The following is a 10,801-nucleotide window of genomic DNA, read 5'->3' as shown; positions in this document are numbered from 1 at the left end:
ATCTATTAGATTTCACATTTTAGTTACGTAATCTGACTACTTTTGGATTAGATTTAGATTACTTTTGATTTAAATCATATTTGATGTCACATATATTGAAGCAGGATAATTTTGTACTATTTTGACGGATACAAAGAGGAAAAAATTATCTTTTCCAAAGGGGGGGTGGTGGGGCAGGGCAAATAGGGCAGACCTTTCTTATAAATATTTTTAACTCTTTTAATAACTTTATATCTAACCTAACATTGTCATGTCGAATTCTTAAATGTTAATCAATATATTTATTCAGAATAATAAGACAGTTTCATGCAGCTCACAGGGCCATGAATGCATGGATATGTGATTTTTGCCATAGATCTCAACTTCAGGAATGAAATACATCTAAACGAGGTTTAAAAAGCAGTTCGTACCTTCACACTTTGCATAGTTTGGTTGTTTTGACCTTGTCTATTAGAATGTTTTTTTTTTACATGGATGAATTTAGCAGTCTTTGCATATTGCGGTTATTATTTACCAGAACCGCTTATGGTCACAGTATGGGAAATATAAAAAATAAACTCTATATTATCTGTTTTATTCAGAGTTGTCTGGAGAACACAATTTCATAACACATTATTTTTGTAAAGACAATATGTAACAACAACAGCTAATGTCCTGTTCAAATATGATATTGGTTTCATAAATAGGTGGACTTCCACAAATACTGTTACAGGAGACCAAGAGAAAAACATTAGGCTACATTACCAACAGACATACTTTAACTACTGCATCTGATCCTTGCAATACACTACAAGACTTTTAAAATCTGAACAGAATATTTTTAAACTAGACGTCATACACTTGCAGACTTTTTGAAAGTTTCAGATAAACACTGATAAAATCTGCAGACTGGCACAGACTTTCTGCCACAAGTCCAGACTGAAAATCTTGGCAAAAGTCTTGTAGTGTATTTTAGCCTTAACGTTAACTATCGATAGAACAATCTGTTGTCTCCGGTAAATGCACGGACACGGTTTTGGGGGGGATGTGAATCCTCTCCATATTTCTCTACTTCAGCTGCCTTTGGCTAACTTGAAGAATCACAAAGATATAACCAGTAGGTAGGCTATGTTTATTATGACAATTTGGAAAAAAAATTAAACTAAAAAATCTCCCGGATACCACACAAACATCTATCAGATGTCTATCGGATGTCTGCAATTACATCTGCAATACATCTGCAAGACATAGTTTGCTCATCTGCCATACGTCAGCTGTCAGAAATCATATAGACATCTAGGAGATATTTGTAAGATGCTTATGAATTAGAATGGATGTAAAACTACTCTTTCTCTGATGTTTAGCAGATGTTCTTACACATCAGGTTTTTTCCAGATCTCCAGATCTATAGCAGACGTTTTATAGACGTACCTGTGAGTTTAAACTGGGGTAGGAGAATCACTGACCTGTAAACAACTCACTGCCGTTCTGTGTATAATATGTTATCATGTAATCCATAAAAAGGATTATGAGTATTTTAGTTTATTACTCTAAGTACAACCACATTTTGGAATCTGATTCCGTAATCCAGATTACGTGTAATCCGTGTCTAACCACCATACGTATGCCATAGAACACTGAGCCCCATGCTTAATACTGTATATGTTATAATATACCTAATGGGGCTCCATTGTGCTTTATTTAATATCGGTGGTCTCTGAAGAAAGTATTGTTGAATGACATTGTTAGCAGCAGCGGCAGTGGTCATTGAAGGCACTTGTCACAGTACATTACACTCAACAGTGCGCTTTTCAGTTGAACCCAGTTCCATTTTAAAAAGGCACTCTCAACACACATCACCGCATAGTTAACCTCGTCTAGTGATCGAATCTGTAATTGACGGAGTTATGATTTTAATACCCCCCTTGGCACACAAAATAATTAAGTAGCTCTCTGAAATTAAGACTGCTTTAATGTGTAAAGGAGTCACTGCTAGCAAGAGCCGAATTTCACGCCAGCGTTGGCTACGTGCTCGGTTTAGAGATGAATGGAGGCGTACCTCACACGTGAAGCTTTTAATAAATTATCTGGAATTAATGGCATATTGCCAAAGGAAAAAAAGTGTGTTTTATTCTGTTTAATTCTCTTATTAATGGAAGTTTTACATTTGGTGTTTGCAAAACCACTTCTAGAGAAAGCACACATAGGCCTACATGGACTGTTGACTAGAACCTTTTTCTCCTAAAATGTAACCCTTGTCACGCTCAGATCTTGCATGTGTAAATCTTCATCTGACGTGCCTGATTGCAGAACGACAGCAGAAGATTACTCACCCTGGATTTGCATGTGACGCAGGAAAAGCAAATGAACGCAATCAGATAGACACATTTACGCCAGGTGTAAATGAAGAGGGACTAATTCATGTCTGTGTATGAGAGAAATGAAGTGTAAATGTGTGAAAATAATATTAGAATGAATAGTACAGTAAAAACACAACTAAACAAAACAAACCTGAACCTTTTTAAAACTAACATGTGAATGGATTTGTCGCTGTGGAGCATTCCATTCATTTGACCAGACAGACCCAGCAATGACTTAACCACACCAGACCATGACAGAGCTGCCACAGAAAGTGTCTTTAAAAACAGAAATGACACATTCGTGTGTAATGTTTTCTTTGTTTTGTATGAACTTTTGCACACAGTAATTTTCTTTGGTTCTAACTGTCGCCGTAACAGACATGTTACCGTTCTCTGTGCCTGAACACAAATACTGAACAAACGCAACACCAGATTTCTTCACTGGATTTTCTTTTTTCTTCATTTTCTGATGGTTTCCAGTGCATATTTTCTGAGCTTACTCCTTTTTAGACATTGCAAGTTTACATCCACTATTCAAAGCACAGTTTTGGGAACAGTTCATAACCATGGGAACAATTCATCTGCTGTATTGTCATTTCCAGTTATTTTTCTCCGTTCATGGCAACACTGCTTACCTGAAAATGTAATTGCATTATATATTGCTTGATATCTTTGATCATTTCAATGAAAACCAACATACAAAACTACTGCTAAATAATTCACAGATTTGTGTAATGGTGTTCTTGATTCAAAACCTTACTTACGGATTTAACCCTTGTGATAAAAATTAAATATATACTATATTAGTATATAATGTATAATGCAAAATAATATAAATATGTAATATATCATCTGAAGTGACCTTTAGCTGGCTTAACAGCATCTCTCAGTGTATATAAGCTGCAAATCCCCATTTAAAGCTGCAGTACTTTTCAATTTTGAAGTAATATCCTGTACACTGTAAACATTTTTGCTGTAGTTATGCAGCTAGTTGCCAGTAATTTACTGTAAATTTATATTTATGTAATTTATTGGCAACAGTTTGTTCAAAGATAAATGAATTTTAAACATTCTTGGAAGCAGAAATCCACATAAACCTTTTTCTGTTTTTTATTTTGGTTCCCAGAATGCTTTGCATGAGATTTTGTCACAAAAATGATGCATGTTAGGCTAATTCTTTAAACATGCTTGTCTCCACGAAAACATAATACATAACCTGCCAAGTTGCATATATTTTAAAACTGGTGGTGGACAGGGTAAATTGAAAGTTTGAGGGTCAAATTGCAGTGGCACACTATCAAAATGCCATGGTTTTGTCTCTAGATGCACACCAGTAATGTTTTAATAAGGCATTTTAAAAAAGCGACTTAAATATCCTAATTAGAATAAGGCACAGTCCTGTCTTAAGATGATCCTTGTCTGTGAAACCGGCCCTTAGTCCAAAACTTAAATGACTTTTCCCTTCCCTTCGAAAGTGCCGCGTTGAGAATAAAGAACAGCCATCAAATGCCGCTATTCAGTATAGAGTGACAATAGCACACCGACTGCAGAATTTTCCAACTCTACTGTATACTTTTTTGTCATCCATCAATGGAATCTTTGAAAAGAGTTGAAAATTATTGATTCAGTTCGGCATATGCTGAATTTGCGGAGAAGTCGGAATCAATGACTTTTCACGGGCAGAATAAAGAAATGGTGAAAAGCAGCTTTAGCTCGGAGAAAATAAGACAGACTTCTGAACGGTGTGGGAACAATGATACAAAAGAATGATTGCTTGTGATTCTCTCTCTCAGAAGAGTTTACAGAGTAAACAAATGTTTATCCGTGCGGAGCGTTTCATTTCCCTCTGCTATTAGTGCCACCGAAGAGTGACAAAACAACTCGCTTCGATTTTTGCCTTTAAAATCATTCAGAGATGAGAGTTTCAGTGGTAATGAGAAACCAGTGTCCTTTGCAAATAATGTTTGACGATATTGACGTGAGAGATTAAATTAAACATTATTTTCTGTGTTTCATGTTTGGCAATTTGGAACCTTTAACAAAACATACAGCATTTTGACTGAAAGTTAATGGTAGTTTTTCAAAAATGATCATCATACAAGATCTGTGTTGGTGAGTTTGGGGTTGTTACAATATGTGGTGTACTTGTAAAAGCTTAGAAAGTTGCTGGGTTGAGCCATACAAACATCTTTTGACATCAGAAGACTTGGACTGTACAAGTTATTTTGACAACTTTGATGTAAGTTTTACAGTTCTCGTTCCCTGTTGTGTATGGAAAAGAGCGAGACTTTTTAAAATATCTCCTTTTGTGTTTCACTGAAGATCAGCCATACATTTTGAACAGAATGAGAAACTTTTGTATTAATGAACCATCCCTTGAAATGTCCCGTGAGACCTCCTCTATCTGGATTTGTGTCTGAAAGCAGAGCCGGCTGCAGTCACTGATGTTTGTGAAGATCAGAGGGGTTGCTCTCGTAATATCTGATGAGGTCTGACAGCAGCATCGACTCCCACCCCAGCCCCCATCTCCTGCAGCTAGCACGGCTGATTGGGGGGCCGTCCGGCTGAATCACGGCCCACGGCCCACTGCTCCGGAAGCACCTGCCTCCTCTCCAGGGCTCAAGGCTCAGGATCAGACTTCACCTGATGTGGTTCTCATTAAACACACATATTGACACGCACACTCAGAACACACACACAAGCACATACACACACCAGCAGAGAACTGCCAGTCAAGTTCTTCACATCTGTGATTCCTGTTAGATGGAAAAACTGGGTCCGTGACGATATAATATTTAAAACACACATGCACAGGATTCTGAACTTGACTAATTGTATTACTCTTCGAGACAAAACACTCAACGATATCTCATACATAGAACATACATGTAAAATGTAATTTGGTCATCTTAAAGGGATAGTTCAACTAAAAAAGAAAATTCATAATTTACTCGCATGTCAATTCAAACTTGTATGACTTTCTTTTTTCTGCAGAACACAAAAGAAGATATTTTGAAGAATGTTGGTAAACGAACCACACTGGGATCCATTGACTTCCATTGAACAGACACAAAACATCAGAAGAATGCGTTGTTAGTTTTTTAGTGTTTTCTGTTCTTCAGCGGGTTTTGTTTTTTGTTAGTTTTAGGGCTGCAAACGTTCTCAAAGGGTTTGTTGTGCATTTTTGATTAATAAAGAGTTGACAGGTTGTAATTAGTAAAATATCATATGTAAATATGACCATTTAAATTGTTTTATTTAGTCATGTGTTGTTATTAAGTTTTAGTTTTAGTTTTGGCCATTTTAATTTTAGTTTCAGTTAATGAAATGTGACCCTGGACCATAAATGAGTAGCACGTGTATATTTGTTGCAATACCCAACAGTATAATTCAGCTTTTGTGGGGAATCAACCAACGCAACATATCTAAACATATTATGTCAGGATAGAAGAAAGTTATCAAAGTTAGTACTTTTTAACTCATCGTGTGTTCCTTTAAGGATTTTTCTGTCATATCTGTAATGCTTGTGCTTTCAGCTCTGAACACTCTGCTCTTCTATTACGCGTTTCAGTAGATTTTATGAACAACATTTTCCTAAACATGCACAACCTGAAAAGTCTGCGTTTAAACCAGGGCATAAAATTGTTACAACTGCACATATAGTTTGTAAATGCAACAATATTGCTAGTTTATTTCAACAGCAGCAGTGTTTGGCAAGTTACTCTAAAAAAGTAATTTATTACACATTACATATTCAATAGTGTAATTAAATTACTGTACAAATGACTCTCTCCAAAAAGTATTGAATTACTTATTGCTAATGACTTTCTATATCCATCAAGCTTGATTTGTTAAGTGATTCAAGGATAGACATGAAATGGCTCTTTTAATTCATTCAAATAAATATTATAAAACTTAATATTATTTTTATAATATTATTAATAGTATTATTAAGTGACCAAAGTGATACAAATGTGAGAATTATGAATAAAGCATGGATTTTGAAGTTATACTTTGAATTTTGATGTCAATTCCACTATTTCACACACATGAATAACGCACAGTATTTAGTCCAATTACATCAGAAGTAACTGTTATTAAATACAAACAAAATAAGATTAATCCCTTACTTTACTTTTTCAAGGGAAAAGTAATTAAATTACAGTAGCTTACTAATTACTAACTAAGTTTCACCCAACACTGAAGTAAAGAATAATGATTATTTTTGAAAAAAAATATATTTTATAAGTTTTTAGTAAACTTAAAGACTTGTTAGTGTTTAATGTTCACTTCTCTAGATATTTAAAAGAGTATGACATATTTTTCATTTTGTGGTTACCATTGTTTAGAAGGGTGGTGCATGTGCTTAGGCTCTGCGAGGCTACATTTGACCTGTAATATGTGTTATTTTGCCAGTGCCACTGCTCATGCCAGTTCTGGGATCAATCTCTTCTTGCTCATTTTAGGTTGAATAAGTCAAGATGTTTGATTTATGCATATTAAGCTTAAGAAATATGTAAATAAAAGAAACTGAAAGAATTTAATTTAGTTAACTTAAAAATGCAATTTTGGTGTTGCCTACTTATATGTTTAAGTTCTGTCTACTTAATTTTATAAAAAGGATAAATTAAATATTTAAGTCGCACTTGCTAAGATTTGGTAGGAACTTTAACTTAACAGTAATCCAAATTTTAGAGTTCTGCTTACTTAAGCCAAGAACCTCTAAAACTAAAAAATGATTGAGTATTGCCAACTTATCCGGGTTTACATGTACCATGGCTCTAGTCTAGTCTTGTTTACTTGCTTGTGTGTGTAAACATGCATCATCACGCAGCAGTAATCCAGGTCACAGGACTGTAAAAACATGTGGAAAAACTGAGCTCATGCTGCTGGGAGCAAGTCTCAAACATCAGTCTTTCTTAACATTCTCTCTTTCTGTTTGTACGGTTGGTTGAACCTTACAGATACAGAGAGTTTAATGAAAGAGGATGTGTCATCCCATCACCTGACAGAGGTGCACAGACAGGTACCCAAACTCTACAGATGTTGCTCTTCCATACCTGGAGTTCCCAATCATATCCCCCTTTAGTTCATATAAAGAGTTAACAGTCTCAACTTTCTCTTTCCCCTAAGATTCCTTAAAAATAAATATGGTGTACATCCAAATAGAGAGTTGATTTTCATGCCTCGGGGGATTTGGAGTTCTTAATTGTGTTTCAATTAAGTCTCAATTTATGGTAGTTGTTTCTACTAAAACTGCTTATGAGAGATGAAACCAGAAAAAAATGAGACAATTGTTAAAATATGCATAGAGGTGTAATATGCATTTTGACTTTTGATTGCAGACTCAGTGAATCTGAGCCCAGTTTGTGACATTGTCGAGACCTTTCCTGAAACTCCAAATTATGGTATTTCTGCAAAATATCTGAGATGCATGCAGGAGAATTATGCAGAAGTTTATGCCTTGCTCGAAAGCTCATTGATGTCTAACAGAAGTAATTGAGAAACTCACCTGTGATTTTTCTTATGTTCCTAATTAATATTGTCTAGAAGAAACAGTGGAGATGTAAGGAAGATATCATTTTTTGCCAGAGTTTGGACGGCTGTCTGTTGTTCTGATGTAGATTTTAAGGGAAGCTTTAATCTCCTGGGCGTCTCATCATCTGTAATACCATAATCGCCGGATTATTAGAGGGGAAAAGACACAAGCTTTCTCTCGAACCGAATGTGCAGAGGGACGTGGACTCTTTTGTAATCCACCATTACGTAAAGCTAATTGAAGAAGAAAATATCCCCAATTTCCGGCAGCAGCGGCTTCTCACTCTCTCTCTGCATGAATACATACACATCACTCTCTCTCTCTCACATCTGAGAGTCTTTAATAAGTGCTTTTATCAGGGCACTGCTTTCTGTTGCTTTATTGTGTGTAGGTCCTCAGACGAGCTCTGTTTCATGTGAGAGAGGAGAAAAGATGGCCACTCAAGATCTGTCTCAAACCCCAGTCAGCCTTGCTGTCCGCTGCCTATAGACATCATTCTAGATGAAATGGATCCTTCACTGTGAGAGCTATACTTTATTGAAAAAGTTTTTTATGAAGAAATAAATAATGCTATCAGTCAAATTAATCTTTTTGACTTTTGTGATTAAGGAATCACTCTGAAAAGTGCAGGGAGACAGAAATAAAAGAGAGAGTTTGCAGTTCAATACAAATTCTGCAGGGCTGGACTGGAAACGGAAATTGGCCCTGGCAATTTTTTGCCCACATCGGCCCTTCAACATTTTAGTCGACCGGGTGGCGAATGGTACATGTTACGCGGGAGGGGGATTGCGCATGGTACCATGTCCTTTGCATTCTCCATGCGTGCATTCACTTTTAGAATAGGTCCGTCAGAGCGGCCAAAGTGTCCGTTTCGGCTCAATACGTTAGCAGCCCACCGGGAATATACCCGGTATGCCAGATGGCCAGTCCGCCCCTGAAATTCGGTCATCATTTACTAGTGCAATCATTTGCAGTGGCGGGGCCTAAACTTTGTAATAATCTGCCTTTACATGTTAGAGGGGTTCCAAACACTCACTATTTTCAAATCCAGTTAAAAAAATTCAGTTTTTAAAGTTTGGCGTTTCACTCTGTGTGAGAGCAACTTTTTTATCAGTTCGTCTTTTTGATATTCTTATATTGTATTGCTTATGCTTGTACAGCACTTTGGCAAACACTTTTTGTCTCTAAGGGTGCTTTATAAATAACATTTGACTTGATTTGATTTACTCACCCTCAAGATGTTCCAAATCTGTATAAAATTGATTGATTCTGTTGAATGCAACAATAGATATTTTAAGAATGTGGGAAACTAAACAAGCACTATTGACTAGTTTTTCTTTTTTTCCGTACTATTGAAGTCAATAGTGCCCCAGAACTGGTTGGTTACAAAAATCGTTCCTAGTGTTTAGCAGAACAATGAAATTTACAAATGCAGGTTTGTAAATTGACACAGGTTTAGAACAACTTGAGGGCGAGTAAATTATTGGGTTTTTGTTTTTGAGTGAACGGTCCCTTTAAACAGATAAAAACTTTAAACAGATGAGCTACAGGGACGTAATAGAGATGAAAAAGAGTACTTTGGAGACTACATAGATCATCCAATCAGCTTTGGAATGACCTTTCATCACACAATTTTACACCTCATATAAACTTGTTGATGGTTTTCAGGAATTTAAAGGAAACTTTCAATTGTTCAGTCAGTTGTCATCATCTTTCGCTATAATATAAAAATGACAAAATGATTACTAAATTGTGGCCCTCACAAGTATATGCAAACCTGTGCACACACACACACACACACAGGCCTCTCCGGGTGGGTAATTGCCGTGACTTTTTTGATCAAAGTGCAGCCTCATTAGCATTCTGCCCTACAGTAAAAACATCTGTGTGTGTGTGTGTGTGTGTGTGTGTGAGATGGAGAGAGCGAGTGAGAGAGAGAGAGACCCATGATCCTCAGCACACGGTTATACCTCATGTTCAGTGCATAGAATAAATCCCACCGGTATAATCACCCACCCAGTCAGACAAAGCAAACTGCACTCTCGCCCAGCTTCTGGAGGACGGAGAAAATTGAAATGAAAGGAAATAGAAGGTTAAACCTTTCACCTCGTTCACCTTCCTCACCAGCCGCAATGATTTTCAAAAAGCATTAAACGTTTCAATTCTTTTGAAAGCCCAAAAACTTGAACTGTGAGGTTTGAAGAAAAATAAAGAATTCAGTTTCTTAAATTAATAGTTACAACCAGAATGAAAATTGGATGACTCAAGACTCACACAATGTTGTTTGCCAGAAAGTTCTACCGCAGCTTCTATGTCTCCGGCAATAAAAAGTGGACCAAAAGCGATTTTAAGACTTCAGCCTTGAGAGGTGCTCAAACATTTAGATGATTTTTTTGTTTCTTTTTAGTTTTTAATGCTTCACCAACATTTTCTATGAACTAAGACTTTTTAATGCTTGAAACTCAACTTCGCTCAACAAACAACTTCTTTATTCATAACAAAAGTGTAGAAATGTTGTCTGCTCAGAACCATCATATTCCAGAATCTGGTCATGTCTGTCTTCATGTCTGTAGCACATCCCACATCCTCCAAGCAGTCCAGCACACTACAGTCTTCTGTCCGCCCTGGATCTGACGGATAATTCTTTTATGAAGCTTATTCTTTCGCTCTCTCTCACTCTCCTGCAGATCTGTGACCTCTCTCGACCGATCTGGCGCCAGGCTGTGGAGTCTGTGTAGCACTCGGAGTTTCATCGCAGGAGGTTGGTGACGTCTGTCCTGCTCACTAGTGAGGGGGTAACCACAGCTGGCCGAAGCATCACAGAATGAGACGTGAAATAGAGAGAGACAGCATGTGTCTGATCAGAAGCTTTGGAGAGCTGAGATCCGGATGTCTCAAATCTTCTGGAACCACAGTGGAATCT

The sequence above is a fragment of the Triplophysa dalaica genome, chromosome 8, assembly GCF_015846415.1.
Source record: "Triplophysa dalaica isolate WHDGS20190420 chromosome 8, ASM1584641v1, whole genome shotgun sequence".
Classification (NCBI taxonomy): domain Eukaryota; kingdom Metazoa; phylum Chordata; class Actinopteri; order Cypriniformes; family Nemacheilidae; genus Triplophysa; species Triplophysa dalaica.
Note: the sequence above shows the minus strand (reverse complement) of the source record.